At 46.5% G+C, this 14,506-nt stretch overlaps 1 protein-coding gene across 18 annotated transcripts in view; it reads right to left on the reverse strand.

Annotated features, from left to right (window-relative positions):
* Nucleotides 1–14,506, reverse strand: part of CACNA1A (calcium voltage-gated channel subunit alpha1 A) — a 2,932,691-nt gene that overhangs the window by 2,105,949 nt on the left and 812,236 nt on the right. The window lies entirely within an intron of this gene.

The raw sequence follows: 14,506 nt of genomic DNA on the forward strand, positions 1-14,506 counted from the left end.
TGGAATCACCGCAACTGTTTACTTTTACGTCCATTTTGTAAAAAAGACATTGCCGTCTGTGAAATACGCTTTGCAGATTCCATTTACCAATGGATTCTTATGGATTGGCCTGCTTTTAGCAGGTGCACTATGGAGGCGGATTACATAGGACTCCCTTTGTTTTACGCCGGTATGAATATATCATGCAAACATAAAACTATTTTACTTTCAAGACAGAGGAGCAAAGCACGGCAGAATTGTTAGCTCCGCTTCATGACATTTGCCTGCCTTGAAAGCAATTGAAAATGGGCCGGTGCTGTAAATGAAGGCGGAAATGCATTATGGCTTGCTTTTAGGCCATCATTTATCTTTCTGCCGATTATAAAATGACCCCCTTAATGTGTCTGAAATTAGAAGTTGATGGACACTCTTCCTTCATAATAACTTTATAATGAGATGAAAAGCTGGTGGTGGTGCAGGTTATAGAGCTGATCCTAAAGGGCATTCTTCATCCAGTCCAGGAGCTGATTATAGAACTGATCCTGAAAGAGATTCTAAATCCCCTTCTGGACCTGATTCTAATGGAGATTCCTAAAGGAGATTCTATATGCAGTTCGGAAACTGATACTAGATCTGATCTGAAAGAGATTCTAAGTCCACTTCTGGAGTAGATTCTAATGGAGATTCCAAATTCAGTTCTTAAGCTGATCCTGAAGGAGATTCTAAATGTAGTTCTGGAGATGCTTCTAGAGCTGATCCTGAAGGAGATTCTAAATCCAGTTCTGGAGCAGATTCTAATGGGGATTCCAAATTCAGTTCTTGGGATGATCCTAAAGGGGATTCTACATCCAGTTCTGGAACTGCTTCTACGCTGATCCCGAAGGAGATTCTAAATCCAGTTATGGACTGATTTTAATAGGGATTCCAAATCCAGTTCCAGTGCTGATCCTGAAGGAGATTCTAAATCCAGTTCTTATTCTTGAACTGATTCTAGAGCTGATCCTGAAAAGGATTCTAAATATGTGTCTGAAGCTGATTCAGGAACTTATACTAAAGGGCATTCTCAATCCTCTTCTACAGCTGATTATGGATCTCATTCTAAAGGAGATTCTACATCCAGTTGATTTGATTATTCTAGAGCAGATCCCAGAGAAAATTATAAAACCATTTCTGGGGAAGATTCTAAAGCTTGTACAAAATAGGATTCTAAATCCGAACATGGAACAGATTTTAGAGCAGGTCTCAGGGTCCATTTTAAAGTGTGTTCTATAAGAGATTGAACATATTATTTTGGAGCCCACTCCTAAAACTAATTCTAAATACTACTCTTTTTTTAGTGCACTACAACTAAAGAATGTTCTTGATCTTGTCATAACATTTTTGTCATACATTAATTGGCACTTCTCCTTTGCACCCATCCTCACACACTTACTTAGGTGGTATGTAAAGTGTGAGGACTGTGAAAGATCAGATTGCTTGTTATAGTACCTTTGCATTTGTGTTGGTGTCAAACATATCCATTACTTGAGAACCCTGAAGACAAAACAGCTCCTGAATCATGGGAGGATTGAGCCCCCATTCATGGTTTCCCACATTGAACCTGCTTAGTTTGTACACCCCTATGTTCCAGTAGCCTGGAAAGTGAGTTGTTATTAAGAGTGTTATTTTGCTGGATCGCCTATTCCCACAAGTCTGTGGCCAAGCGGGAAAGGTCTGTGTGGAGAATTCACCCCCCCAACCCCTGTTGAAATAAAACCCTGAGGTAATTCTTTGAGTGTGGAGCTGCACTACCCCAACCCGCCCTAGACCCGAGAGCTGATCTTGATGAAAGCCCCCTTGAGTTCCAGAAAGTTTATATAAGTCGACCCCGCGACCATTAATTACAGGCAAAGTTATCCTCCAAAGTAGCTCCCCAACACTCGAGAGAGAAGTCGTTAATGATCAAAGCTGTGTAAGAGGTTGTGCACCCACAAGAAGATTCTGAGAACACTCCCACCAAAGAAGATCCACACTCAGTTGGGAAGGGATAGGAATAGTGTCATACTGTCAGTCTTTCTCCTGTGACCATTGCTGTGTGAGGTTCACTTGAATTCATCACATTCTGAGTCTGGAGAAAGGGGCAGACATTATGCATGATACTAGAAATCCCAGAAGTCTCTGATACCACCATGCCCAGGTTCACGGTGTGTGGAGAAAATGAGGGGCTGTGGCTTGTCTAATCGCCAACCTGTGCTGTGTAGAGAATGTCCATGCTGACACAGTGTTCCATCTGAAGCTTGTAAAAGTCAAGTTCTAAACCAAGGAACGACTCAGACTTTTGGAGCTAGATCGTGACCCCCAAGTTGACAGCAAGCTGAGCAGCGCACATAATGCGGTGAATGCTTTCTCATAGTTGGAACCTCTCACCAGCCAATCATCCAGATAAGAGTAGACGTGCATATCCAGAAGTCTTTCGGTGCAGATGAAGGCATTCATGATTTTGGTGATTTTGCAGGGACAAATTGAAGCTAAATGACAGGACTGGGTATTCAAAATATTTTTTTTTTCTTTTATTTGTATATGTTCCATAAGCGAACTTTACAAAGACGAGTTGCTGCAAAAAAAAAGAGAAAAAGAGAGAATCAAGGTCACTGCTACTACTCAGGGTGGGCCCCTCCGGCTGTTAGCAATTTCATGGTGTGTTCCAAGATTTTTGTGGTTGCTAGGAGCCACGATGTGCGGTCTCCTCCCATCAGTCTTGGCCACCAGGTGTCTTCGTCCCACCCTCTGTCGTCCCCGGTTAGGTGTTTGAAGTAGGATGCTCTCAGAGTTACAGTTTTTGGACAGACCAGCAGCAGGTGTCTGATTGATTCAGTCTCCGCTCCGCACAGGCGGCATTTGCTTGAGTCCACTAGTCCTCTGATGTGCCTGATTTCGTTGGTCTCTATCAGATTCAGTCTTATTCTCAAGAGCGCGTTTCGAGCCCCCCTACTGGGGAATTTTTGCAGGTATTTCATCGGCTCGTTGAGTTTGTTGACACATGGGGGAAGGTGAAGAAGAAGTTTGTTCTTGAATGCTGTATCTTGAGTTTGGATCCAGTCTAGGTCTTTCAGTTTCTGGTAGACTCTCGTGGGATTGGTGCTGAGATCTGAGTCCGAACACTCCACCGACTCTAGTTGGGCCTTGTTGAAATCTTTCCAGTCTGTCAGCATCTTCACCTTACCAGAGTGGATTTCTTTGTTGAGGAGACCATAGATGTGATCACTGTCGTCCGTTATACATTTCCTGTATAGCCTGAGTGTGTTGATATTTACCATTGTCTTTAGAGACAGGAGGCTCAACTCGCGGCGAATTGCGGCGGTGGATGTAGATTTTGGCAGGCCCAACACCGACTTCCAAAACAGGCCTTCAAGATATTGGCAAGTTTTTGCTGGAATCAATGGCATGGCTTCAGCCCCATAGGTGATAGACGGCACGACTTTTTTCCTGTAAAATTCTAGTACTGGGATACAGGAAAATTTTCCGAATTTGATGTCGATTGTCTTTCCTTGAGAAGCCAGCTTCTTGGTTTTGTTGAGGAGAGATGCCTGCATAGAGGTCTCGAGTCTCGAGCTGTCAATTGGTACACCCAAGTATTTATATTCGGTGACCCTTTCGATCTCGTGCTCCTCCAAGCGCCATGTGAATTTGTCGTTTTTTTTTGTGCCCAGCTGCCATTATCAGAATTTTTGTTTTTTCTTTATTTATTCTTAAGTTCTTTTCCTGCATGTAAACGAGAAGGTTAGAAAGCTGTCTCTGGAGGCCGATCTGTGTCTGGTCCAGTAAGATGAGATCATCGGCATACAGTAGATGGCTTATTTTCACCTCTGCAACTTGTGGAGGAAAAGTGTGTGTCAGATCTTCTGATGACCCAAGGTCACCGATATAGGCCAGAAACAGTGCTGGAGCCATGGGGCAGCCTTGTTTTACCCCCTGTTCAGTCGAAATTTCTCCTGATGAGTTCCCCCTTTGTGACAGTCGGACCCTTAAGGTGGTGTCCGAGTGTAGGGCTCTAATTGGCTGTAAAAGCTCCTGGGGGCAACTCCACCCTTCTAGTTTTTGCCATAGTCGGTTCAGGTCCACTAAGTCAAAGGCCTGGGAGAGGTCGATGAAAGCAACGAAATTAGAGGTTTCCCTTCCCAGACCTTACTTTTTAGGGTACTGATGGTTAGAATGTTCGCCGCCGTACCCATCTTCTTTTTGAATCCAGTTTGGAACTTGTCGTTGCACGGTGCCAAATCTGACCAAGCTTGAAATCGTTTCAGGAGCAGGCTCCCATAGACTTTGCCAATGCAGTCTAGCAATGCGTTGGGACGATAGTTTAGCGGATCTGTGATGTCGCCTTTCTTATAGATCGGGACGATGATGGATTTGGTCCATGACTGCGGCAGAGCTTTCTGCGCCGCACATTTTGTGAAGATCGACGCGATCATCGAAGCCCATTCAACTGGGTTTGCTTTCAAGTCTATGTTAGAGATGCCTTCAGGGCCCGCAGCTCTCGAGGTCTTTAATTTTTTGATTTGGTCTCCGATTTCAGCTTGATCGAAAGTCACGCCTTTTGGCCACGAGAGCAGCATCGTAAGAGTGTTTAGGTTGAATGCTCGAGGAAGACTGCTGGGTAGTTTGCGACCTGTATTGTACCAGTAGAGGAACGTAATCCAGATTTTCGATGCTCTCTGTGTTCTCCTTCCGGACATATTTGGCCTGCAGGGCTGCAACTGCACGTGCTGTCAGGTTCAGTCGGTTTCCGCGCTGGTTTGTTTCCACTGCCAGAACATACGGCTCGGGCTGTGAAAAGCGGGAAGCCAGTGACATCGTAAGCTGATTGTGGTCGCTGGCTGTTGTTTTGCGTACTTCATATGCTTTGACCTTTCCCAAAAGTTGTCTTGATGTATAAACGTAGTCGATAGTAGCGTTAAGGAGACCCTGTTCCCAAGTTGGCAGACGATGTACATTTGGGAAGACCGAGTTCAGGTTTACCAGGTTTCTTGAGGACATTAGGGACGCCCAAAGGTGCCCTCTTTTTGCTGCTGGCGTCCGATTTGAGACTATGCCCGGTTTTATGATTTCCTCACTACATTTGATGTTTAGATCCCTACAGATTATGATGGCTAGGACCTGGTGCGTTGCTTGAATATCGTCCACCAGGTTCTCCATCATCGTTAGGTAGGATTGTGGGTTTATAGCAGCCAGATTCCAGTACGTGTTCACAATCGCAATTTGCGAAGGTCTGGAATGGGAGTTTTCAATCCAATCAAGTAGAACTGCCAAGATCGAAAGGTTTGCTAGAAGTGTGGCCTTGTGTTTTAGGCCAATTCCCTGCCGGTAGGCCGTTAATAGGCCCGACGTCGGGCGACCCAAGAGCCCTTTGCTGGCTGGGGCCAAAATTATGTCATATCCGTCCAGCGTAGGTGTTTGGACCAACCAAGTCTCTTGTAAGCAGATGATATCGAAGGATGCTAGATTTGCATCTCCTGTCGTAGTGAGATGTAAGTGGCCGCGGGTGTTCCAGGAACAAAAGTGGAGGGATGTTACGTGGTGGTCGACCGTCGTACGATCTAGAGGCCCTTCCAGCCGACCTGCGGGTTGCTATTTGTTCGTTTGGGACAGCACCTTGGGAAGCCAGGCCCACAACCCCTGTCGTTTGTCGCTTTGCTTTGCCTTGGAGGGTCCCGCTTGTGTTGTTGTTTTCGTGCTTGACCCGGTTCTCTGCACTGAATACTGTGTCAAGACCCCTTCAGGTGATTTACAAATTGTCCTGGGGGACCTATCTGCCTGGCGCTCAACGGTTTTGATCAGTTTGAGCAAACTTGATTTGTCCCGCCGGTGTTGCGCGGCGGTGTTATGAGGCTTTGCGTTGGGAGTGTCCCGTTTGAGGTTGACCCGCGCTTCTTTTACGTTCTCGTCCCTTCTCCTTTCCGTTGGTTTTTTCCTGTCTGACAGAGTTTCTCTCAAGATGTTCCGAAACCCTTTGGTTTGAATTTGAACTTTGGGGATTGATGATGTATCCTAGAGCGGCCAAGTCCTCTTTTGCTCGCACTATTTCCCTTTTCACTCTCTCGGAGACGGTGTAGAAATTCACTTTAGCTCTATCATGTGTGTGGTAGGGATCCACTATCTTTAGATCGGACGATTTTATGTCACAAAGTTTTGGGATCAGACTGAATAGTTCAAGTAGCCCTCTTCAGTTAAGAATTATGTCGTCCTTATTGTCTCTGTGCTGTTTCACCTTTATTGGAGACACAATTGAAGGTTTGGTTTCCTTGCGATAAGTCTCTGTTCTTGAAAAATAGTGGATCGACTGGCGCGCCCCCGTTTGCTCTTTTAAGGTAGATGGTGAGGCATGGTGTTCCCCTTTCTTTGCGGGGCGTTCTGACTGTCGCCCATCTGGCGCGTGCTGGACCGATGATACACTGGCGGCCGCTTTGTTTCTGCCCGACGCATCTCTCACTCGGGGAGAGGCGAATGACACTGCTCTACGACCTGGCAGGCTGTTGGAGGGGCGTGCTCGCCGTCTAGGGCGATTATTCCTGCGGTCCTCCAGTGTCATTGACGTGTGCCCTTTGTCATCTTTGCCTGCGTCTTTGATTGTTGAAATCTCCTGTAAGTTTCCCAGATCGCCCCGGATTATCGGGTGGGGTGGCTCCAGAGTCGCTAACCCCCCCTTTATCAGCCGAGCGGGTTGGGGGCCGTCCATATATTGGGAGAGATCCATTAAATCATTCTCTGCTAAGGAGTCTTCTGTGGAGCGCGGAGAAGAGACGGTTCCTTTTTTATTTTCTGCTGGCACAGCCACCATTTGAATTTGATTTCCGGGATTCGTAGAGCTTTTGTCAACACATATAGCTGATTGTTTTGCTGTGGGAATTTTTTGAGTTGCAGGTTTCCCTTCTTGGTTCTGTTTTTCTGCTCTTGCTGTTGAGAAGATGGGATAGGAGCCATCCACTAGCCTCGCTGGTGGGTTTCGGGGCTGGGCCGTTTGTTGAGTCTCGTCTGTTATAACGATGACCTCGTGGTTGAGCAAGTTTCGAGAAGCTGGACCCTCCGGCTGACAAAGAGCGATGCTAGAGGATGGTAAACTTTGCTGTGGAGACAGATTTGATGACTGAACTACGTTCACCGTTGGGGCTAATGTCAGACAGGGCGCAACTGTTGTGGTACTGTGGTCCGCGTTTAGCTTCAAGGCTTTTATTTGCCCGTCTAGGGCTGTGATGTAGCCTTCCAAGAAGGTCAATTTTACAAGCATGGAGGCCTGGATCGAGGTGTGATCCTTTAAGTTTTCATTGATGCCTTCATACAGTTTAGTGAAGGGGTTTAGGGCGATTGTGACTGCTGACATTATGGACAGAAGGTCCCTTTTATTTTGGCCTGATGAGTCAATTGGAGAGCCCACTGACAGGGGTCTCTGTTTGGGAATTGGTGTTGAGGCGGAACTTTCGTTTAAGAGGCGTCTCACTACCGGCATAGGTGGTGGCTCTGCAGGACCGCCGCTGTACCGGTTTAGGGGTCCTGGTTTTGGGAGATGCACCGATGGCGCCCCTACTGGTCTTGGGCAGGCCAGCTGGTTTGCTTTCACTTGGTGGCATTGTTCTTGTAGTGGAATGTTGGGCGACTGACCCATGAGGCCACCAGCCGACCCTTGGGCTCGGATCGCCGTTTCCTGGGTAAGCTGTGGTCCCCCCGTAGCTGGCAGTGTCGGGACGACTGTAATTTCCGGTGAATTTGGGTTCAGTGGTCCTTTCTCGCTGCTCCGCGGGCTTGGTGGACATTCTGCTGTCGGAGTTCCTAAGGAAGCCGCCTTGTCCAGGACACAGTGCTCAATCGCTGGTCTGGAGAGCACTGGACCCTGTTTAGTTGCGGGCGCTGGGACCAGACAAGATTGGAGAGCCGTCTCTTTGGGTGCTGGAGATGGGGCCCGTGGAGGTAGGCTCGGAACTAGGGCGCCTGTTTCCAGACTTGATGCGGGAGGGCGCACATCTTGGCCCCGTCCCGTTTTCCTTTGTTTCTCCAGGGGTTGGCAAGATTTTATCGCTTCCAAGATTTCTTCATCTGTGAGGTCCTCTTGCCTGGATTTAGAATCTGGAGCAAAGGCCTGAAAGAAGTCTGTTACAAGGCTTGCCATTGAAGGTTTTATTGATTCAGGGTTCCATGTTTTTTTTGTTGCTTGGCAGCCTGACTTGATTTTCGCGGCCTGAGGATTCAGGACCGATTTTTTTTGTTTTTCCTTTTTGGAGGCTCTTTTCTAAAGCGTGAACTCAATTTTCTCGTGTCCGGAGACCCCCCGTCGGTTCTGCCTCGTTTTTTTGCATTCGGTGCCCCACCATCATATGATGGTGAAGAGTTGGTAATTTCTGGGCTGTTCGTGGGGAGGACAATAGCGTCGTTCTCTGGGCCCCCATTGTCTGCCCGAGGCCGAGGGGGGGAACAGTCTTGGCTGAGAGGGGCTAATGTAAGTAAGTTAAAGTGCACTTGTGCCTTGATTTGCAGTGTATGTTCATTTCTGGGTTGCATCGGACAAGCCTCTGATCCCTGCCTCGAGATCTCTTGGACCCGACACTCCTGAGGGCTTGATGACCCCCCTGCCTCCTCGTTGGGGGGCGTGAGCACCCTTTTTTCTGGGATTTCCTCCCTCATGACCTCCTCTGCCGAGAGCCGATGGGCGGGTCCTGGCTCCGCCCCCTGAATGTGTCGCGGCTGTTTCGGCGCGAGCGACGCCGTATGGCCAGCTGTCCCCACCGAATGCGGGTGGTTGGAGTCGTGCTCTCCTTCTGGAATGGGCCGTCGTTGCAGGATCTCCGGCCCCTCGTTGGCAAGCACCCCCCCCGCTCACAGGACTCGGTCCTCCCTCCGGAGGCCACCGGGGCCTGGAGCTGTTGGGGCGGAGCCTGCAGTTGCGAGGGCACGGGCGGGCACACAGGCGGATGCGCTGAAAGGACCTGCGTTTGTATCCGCTGCGTGGAGTCAGGTATGACCTGGTGAGCTCCCTCCACTTCTGCCGTACTTATTCGCTTTGGGCTGATTTGCATGGCAGCGTTTTCCTCCGTAGAGTGTTGGAGTATGTCTGTACGCCTTGGGCAGGCGTGAGTTGTTTGTAAAGCCACCGCTTTGTTTGCTTTGTACGACGGGGTCAAACCGTGTGGGAGCTGGCTTTTCACACTGCGGTTTTGAATTTTTAAGGTGTTTCGAGCAAAGGCACTTCTGAGCAAGCGACCCTCGTCTGCTTCCCTGGGGTCCTGATTGAAATCCTGTGGGAACCCAATATCCGGTGATTTCGCCATTTCAGCCATGCACAGACTGCCAAAGACTGCACACTCGCAGCCACACTCCGCGGCCCGCTCCGCGGTGTGGAGTGGGTCTTGTAGAACCACAGCAGTGGTAACACCTCCCAGGAACTGTAGAAAGTGAAGAGTGACTGCCAAAGACTGCACACTCGCAGCCACACTCCGCGGCCCGCTCCGCGGTGTGGAGTGGGTCTTGTAGAACCACAGCAGTGGTAACACCTCCCAGGAACTGTAGAAAGTGAAGAGTGACTGCCAAAGACTGCACACTCGCAGCCACACTCCGCCTCCATGATCGAGAACTGCAGGTAACTGTTGTGCTGTTTTCAAATGGGTACATACAAGCATGCATCCTTACATCCATAGAACAAAACCAGTCTCCTGCACATTGGGATTTTCGTAATCTGCACTGGAGTCACCAACTTCAATTTGTCTAGTGGGAGAAAAAGACTGAAGTAGGAAAGGTCTAGCAAAACCATCAAACTGTCTGGTTCTTGTTGGGAACTGAAAATATGCGGGAGTCGAAACCTAGACCATTCTCTGTACCCACTCTGCAGCTCTCATCTGAAAAGGCTTTGTGACTTACATTAGAAGTGCTATTTGTAACCGAAGGGAAGAAGTAGAGGGGGGGATTGAATGGGTAGCCAGCACCTGCCTGAAACGACTGCGATCCATTGATCTAAAAAATGGTGTCACAAAACTCGGATGTTTCGAGTCTCAGTTTGCCTCATTGCTTTTTTGTCTATGAGACTGAGGAGGAGGAGGGGGCAAGTAAAACCACTTGGTGCTTGGCTTGGTTGCAGTGGTGAGTGCCTGGCTATCTCTGGCTGCCATAAGTGCATTTCCTAATAGCCACAGAAGCCACCAAAAGGTTTTGATCTGAAATCCTGCATAGAGTGACTTTGCAGGAAGGAATTTCCTGCCAGGTTGCTCAAACCGCCAATGGCATTGCTGTTAAAGAACTGGTCTTTTACTTTTTCAATTTATCCTCATGAGCATATCTAGAGCTTTGATTGGAATGTATTTAAGCTGATCTCCTCGTATCTGCACAAATACACATACCACGGTTGGCAGTATCAATGTGGGGAACTTTAGAATCCATAAGGTCTTGAACTTCTTGTCTAGCCATATGTAAATGTTGGCTGTCTGGGGGGAGTTCTGGCAAAACATCTATACACCACCAGGGGCACTCATTGGCAGCTACCAAAAGAGCGTCCACATTGGCCCTCCTAAGGTGAAATGCAACATTAGCACATGCCTTCCGGCCATAGACGTGCAGTACCATATGGTCCTTTCTCAAATAGGATGATGTGGAAGTAGACGTGGAAACAGCCATTATATATAAGTAGACTGCTGCTACTATTGGCAAGAGTGGTTGAGGATGTGTAGGCAGCTGCAGAGAATCTGTTGCAACCAGGCGATATCTGGCTTTTACATTTTTATTTGCGGCCTGGCATGAATGAGGCTTCTCCCAAACCATGGTTGCGACAACAGACACTACATCATTTTGCATCACAATGCACAATAAACCGGTTGATTAATGTGTCAATACTAATGCCAATACATCTCCTTGCATTTGAGCTTCAGGTGGCAGAGGGATACTCAGGAACGTGGCAATGGCAGCCATGCTTTCATGAAACGCTCTGGCCCATTGGGGAAAGTCTTCCTCTTCTTCAACATTGTCCCTTTTATTTTGGTCATTGTCGGGTTTAGGTTGGTTGTCTGGAGGGAGGCCAGGATCAGCAGGATCGGGGGTACTTAATGGCTTCTCTGCCATTACTTCTGTGCTGTTGGAGGGCCCTCCCTGGACTGTAGCTTAGGGCAGGGCATGAGGGGGTGGCAAAGGAGGCGGTAGCATTGGCAGAGGAGCCACTGGCAAATAATTTTTACTCTTGCAATTTAATATGCATATAAATTATAAACAGATGAGTATGCAACATCTAATTTACCCATCCATTAAACCTTTACTTAGAGTCACATCCATTAAACCTTTACTTGGAGTCAATGTGGTGAATGTGGGCTGGGAGGATAGCTTAGGGGAAACGGGTTTATCTTCAAAGCAAGACAACTCAGAGCAACACAGTTTTGAATCCCAGTCCCCCGCTTAGAGACTGGTCTCCGGCATTACCTGCATAATACAAGATTAATTAATTAATTAAATGGTACTGTAAATGGTCAGCAGCAGCAGGGTCCTCGCTCAAGGCTCAGTGATTGTCATTACAGGGGTCACAGCCGCTTTAAATTCATCAAGACTACACCTAAAACATTCAAACCCTGACTCTCCCCCCAGTGCAAGCGCTGTTACAAAACAATGAAATGGTTGCATTTGCAAATGAAATAGAAACCCAGCAAACCATGTCCCTTTAGTCTTCATCCAGCCAGGTATTTCAAATGTGTATGTAGCATTTCATGCAGGGTTCCTCCAACTTCTAAGCACTGCGATTGGCAGAGGAGCCACTGAAACTATTGTCTACGCCACAGGGGATCTAAACTCCCATATCAGGGACTTCAGAATGTCCATCATTTGTTATGATTTCCTCAGACCCATAAAGTGAGAGAAATAAAAAATCTGGCTTCACACGACTGCCTCTAGACCTATGTGGTAAGTGGTACTGAGGCTGAAGTTGTAGTGGTATGCGTGATGAGAACCCAGTACAGCTTATGGATCGAGCAGTTCAAGGATCCAAGCACCTCAAAGCTGAGAAGACTGCGGAAAGGCAGTGCACCAAGACATCTGTACTGTTGACCACCACACACTGGGGTAAAATCCTAAATGATCATGGTGGTGGGCATGCCTCTAGATAAGTGTCGTACTAGGTCTTTTTACACAATAAAATCTTGTAAATGGGAAACCTTTTATCTTTCTATGCGTATCATTTGCTCACCAGTTTAAAACAGTGGGCAGTACAAGGGGCAGGTTACTTGTCAGAAACCAGAACACATTTTTTTGATTCTTAGCTGCATGGAAAATGGCCTGAAAATACATTATTCTCTAAGCTGTATGCACTGAGCAAGTCAGAAACAGCACACACTGAGATAAGGAAGGGGTTATTTCTGTTCAACCTCTGCTGTGTTTTGTGTCTGTAAATGCTCATGGAGATGAGAATTACAGGCATCTAGTTACACTTTCCTAGTTATATTTCTTGAAATTGAATGCTTATTTGCATTGCAAAAGGTGTTTTTTGGAGTTCCTGTGTTGTGTGAATTTATCATAAATATGCATCTATGTGGTGTGCTTACATTCAAGTGCAGGAGAATGTTTTACACAAATGTAGTAACTTGTTTGAAGCCAACATCTTTGCTTCACAACTGTTTTGGTTCTGTGTTCTATTTGTTTTCAAGTTTAGTCATGTTTTGGTTGCCTGTCACATAATTTGTATAGTCTTGCAGAGGCAAATTATTTTTACTCTTGCAATTTAATATGCACACAAATTATAAACATAGCATGTAAAATACTCCCACATTAAAACCTTATCTGGGGCCTAGATGAGTATGCAACGTCTAATTTACCTATCCATTAAACCTTTACTTGGAGTCACATCCATTAAACCTTTACTTGGAGTCAATGTGGTGAATATGTGGGCTGGGAGGATAGCCTAGGGGAAACAGGTTTGTCTTGAAAGCAAGACAACGCAGAGCAATACAGTTTTGAATCCCAGTCCCCTGTTTAGAGACTGGTCTCTGGCATTACACGCATAATATAAGATTAATTGATTAATGAAATGGTACTGTAAATGATCAGCAGCAGCAGGGTCCTCGCTCAAGGCTCAGTGATTGTCATTACAGGGGTCACAGCCACTTTAAATTCATCAAGACTACACCTAAAACATTCAAACCCTGACTCTCCCCCCAGTGCAAGCGCTGTTACAAAACAATGAAATGGTTGCATTTGCAAATGAAATAGAAACCCAGCAAACCATGTCCCTTGAGTCTTCATCCAGCCAGGTATTTCAAATGTGTGTGTAGCATTTCATGCAGGGTTCCTCCAACTTCTAAGCACTGTGATTATTGTTACCTCAGTTGACAATCAGTTTACTGACCTCTAAATGGTGTACGGCGAACTCGGGCCAGCAACCATTTGACCATGGGATTATATATAGATTTTAGCATTGAGCACTTACTTCTCTGCAGTATCGTATCACAACACTGGCATACCATTTAAGAGTTACTAGTTCCAGGAAATGAGGACTTTCACTATTCATCAAAAGACAATTCTGCCATCAAACGTCAAAACGCATAATGCAAGTAAATGTTTGCTTTACTGTGTAATTGGCCAGGTTTTTTTGCGTCTTAAAAAATAAAATATATACAGTAGAGATCAAATAAACAGACATTTAAAGAGGAATAATAAAAGGTGTAATGAGTGGTTTAACCTTCTGTAATATTAACGCCCCTTTCTACAACATGCTTTAGGAAGCGAACCAACTGCATGGTTACTGGGAATTGGTACACAAATCATTTGTTGTTCTCAGCTTGAATTCCTTCTAATTACGGTTCACTAAATTGCTACAATGTGGAGTTTTTCTAAATCCGGCAGCAGAGTTAGCCTTCATATTAAAACTAGTCTCTATGATGATCCTGCACTGCAAAGGCACTTAACCTTTCCTGTTCTAGGTGGGTAGAGCACCCACTGCTGTTATGCTGTTCCTATTCTATACAAGGGGAGCTTGGATCGCTTAGCCCCTGCGCTGCAAGTTCTTTGTGATGGGAATTTGTACAGCTGAGGCCTACCTTGTTCCCATTCTATGCATGTTTAGCTTGCATTTCTGAGGCTCTCCATTTACCTGGTCAGCGTGGGGATGCTTGCACTGCTCCATCCCATGAAGTTCCTTCTCTATGCGAGTAGAACTTCTACAGCTGTAAGAAATGACTAATCTGCAGCAATCTTGTTCTGTTAAGACCCACAACCTTCCTGTTCCATGTGGGGAAAGAATGATCTACTGAGGCCAGTGGCACATCTTCTCTATATTAGGGGAACAGTGTGCGCTCCTGGAAACCTATGTTACACCTGTTCTATGTGAGGAGAGCTTCTATTGCAGAAACCCATTCCTTATCTGTTGTCTGTGTCTGGTATCTACCATTGATTTACCTTGCACTGATTCACCCACCTGTTATGCATCATGAAAGTTTGCATTGCTTTTGCCCTGATTCACCTCTTTTCAGGAAAAAAGATGCTTACCTTCCAGTGAGGAATGTACAGGCAGAAAGGTGACAAGCAAGGTCATAGCCAT

The sequence above is a fragment of the Ambystoma mexicanum genome, chromosome 3q, assembly GCF_040938575.1.
Source record: "Ambystoma mexicanum isolate Mex_15411 chromosome 3q, UKY_AmexF1_1, whole genome shotgun sequence".
Classification (NCBI taxonomy): Eukaryota; Metazoa; Chordata; class Amphibia; order Caudata; family Ambystomatidae; genus Ambystoma; species Ambystoma mexicanum.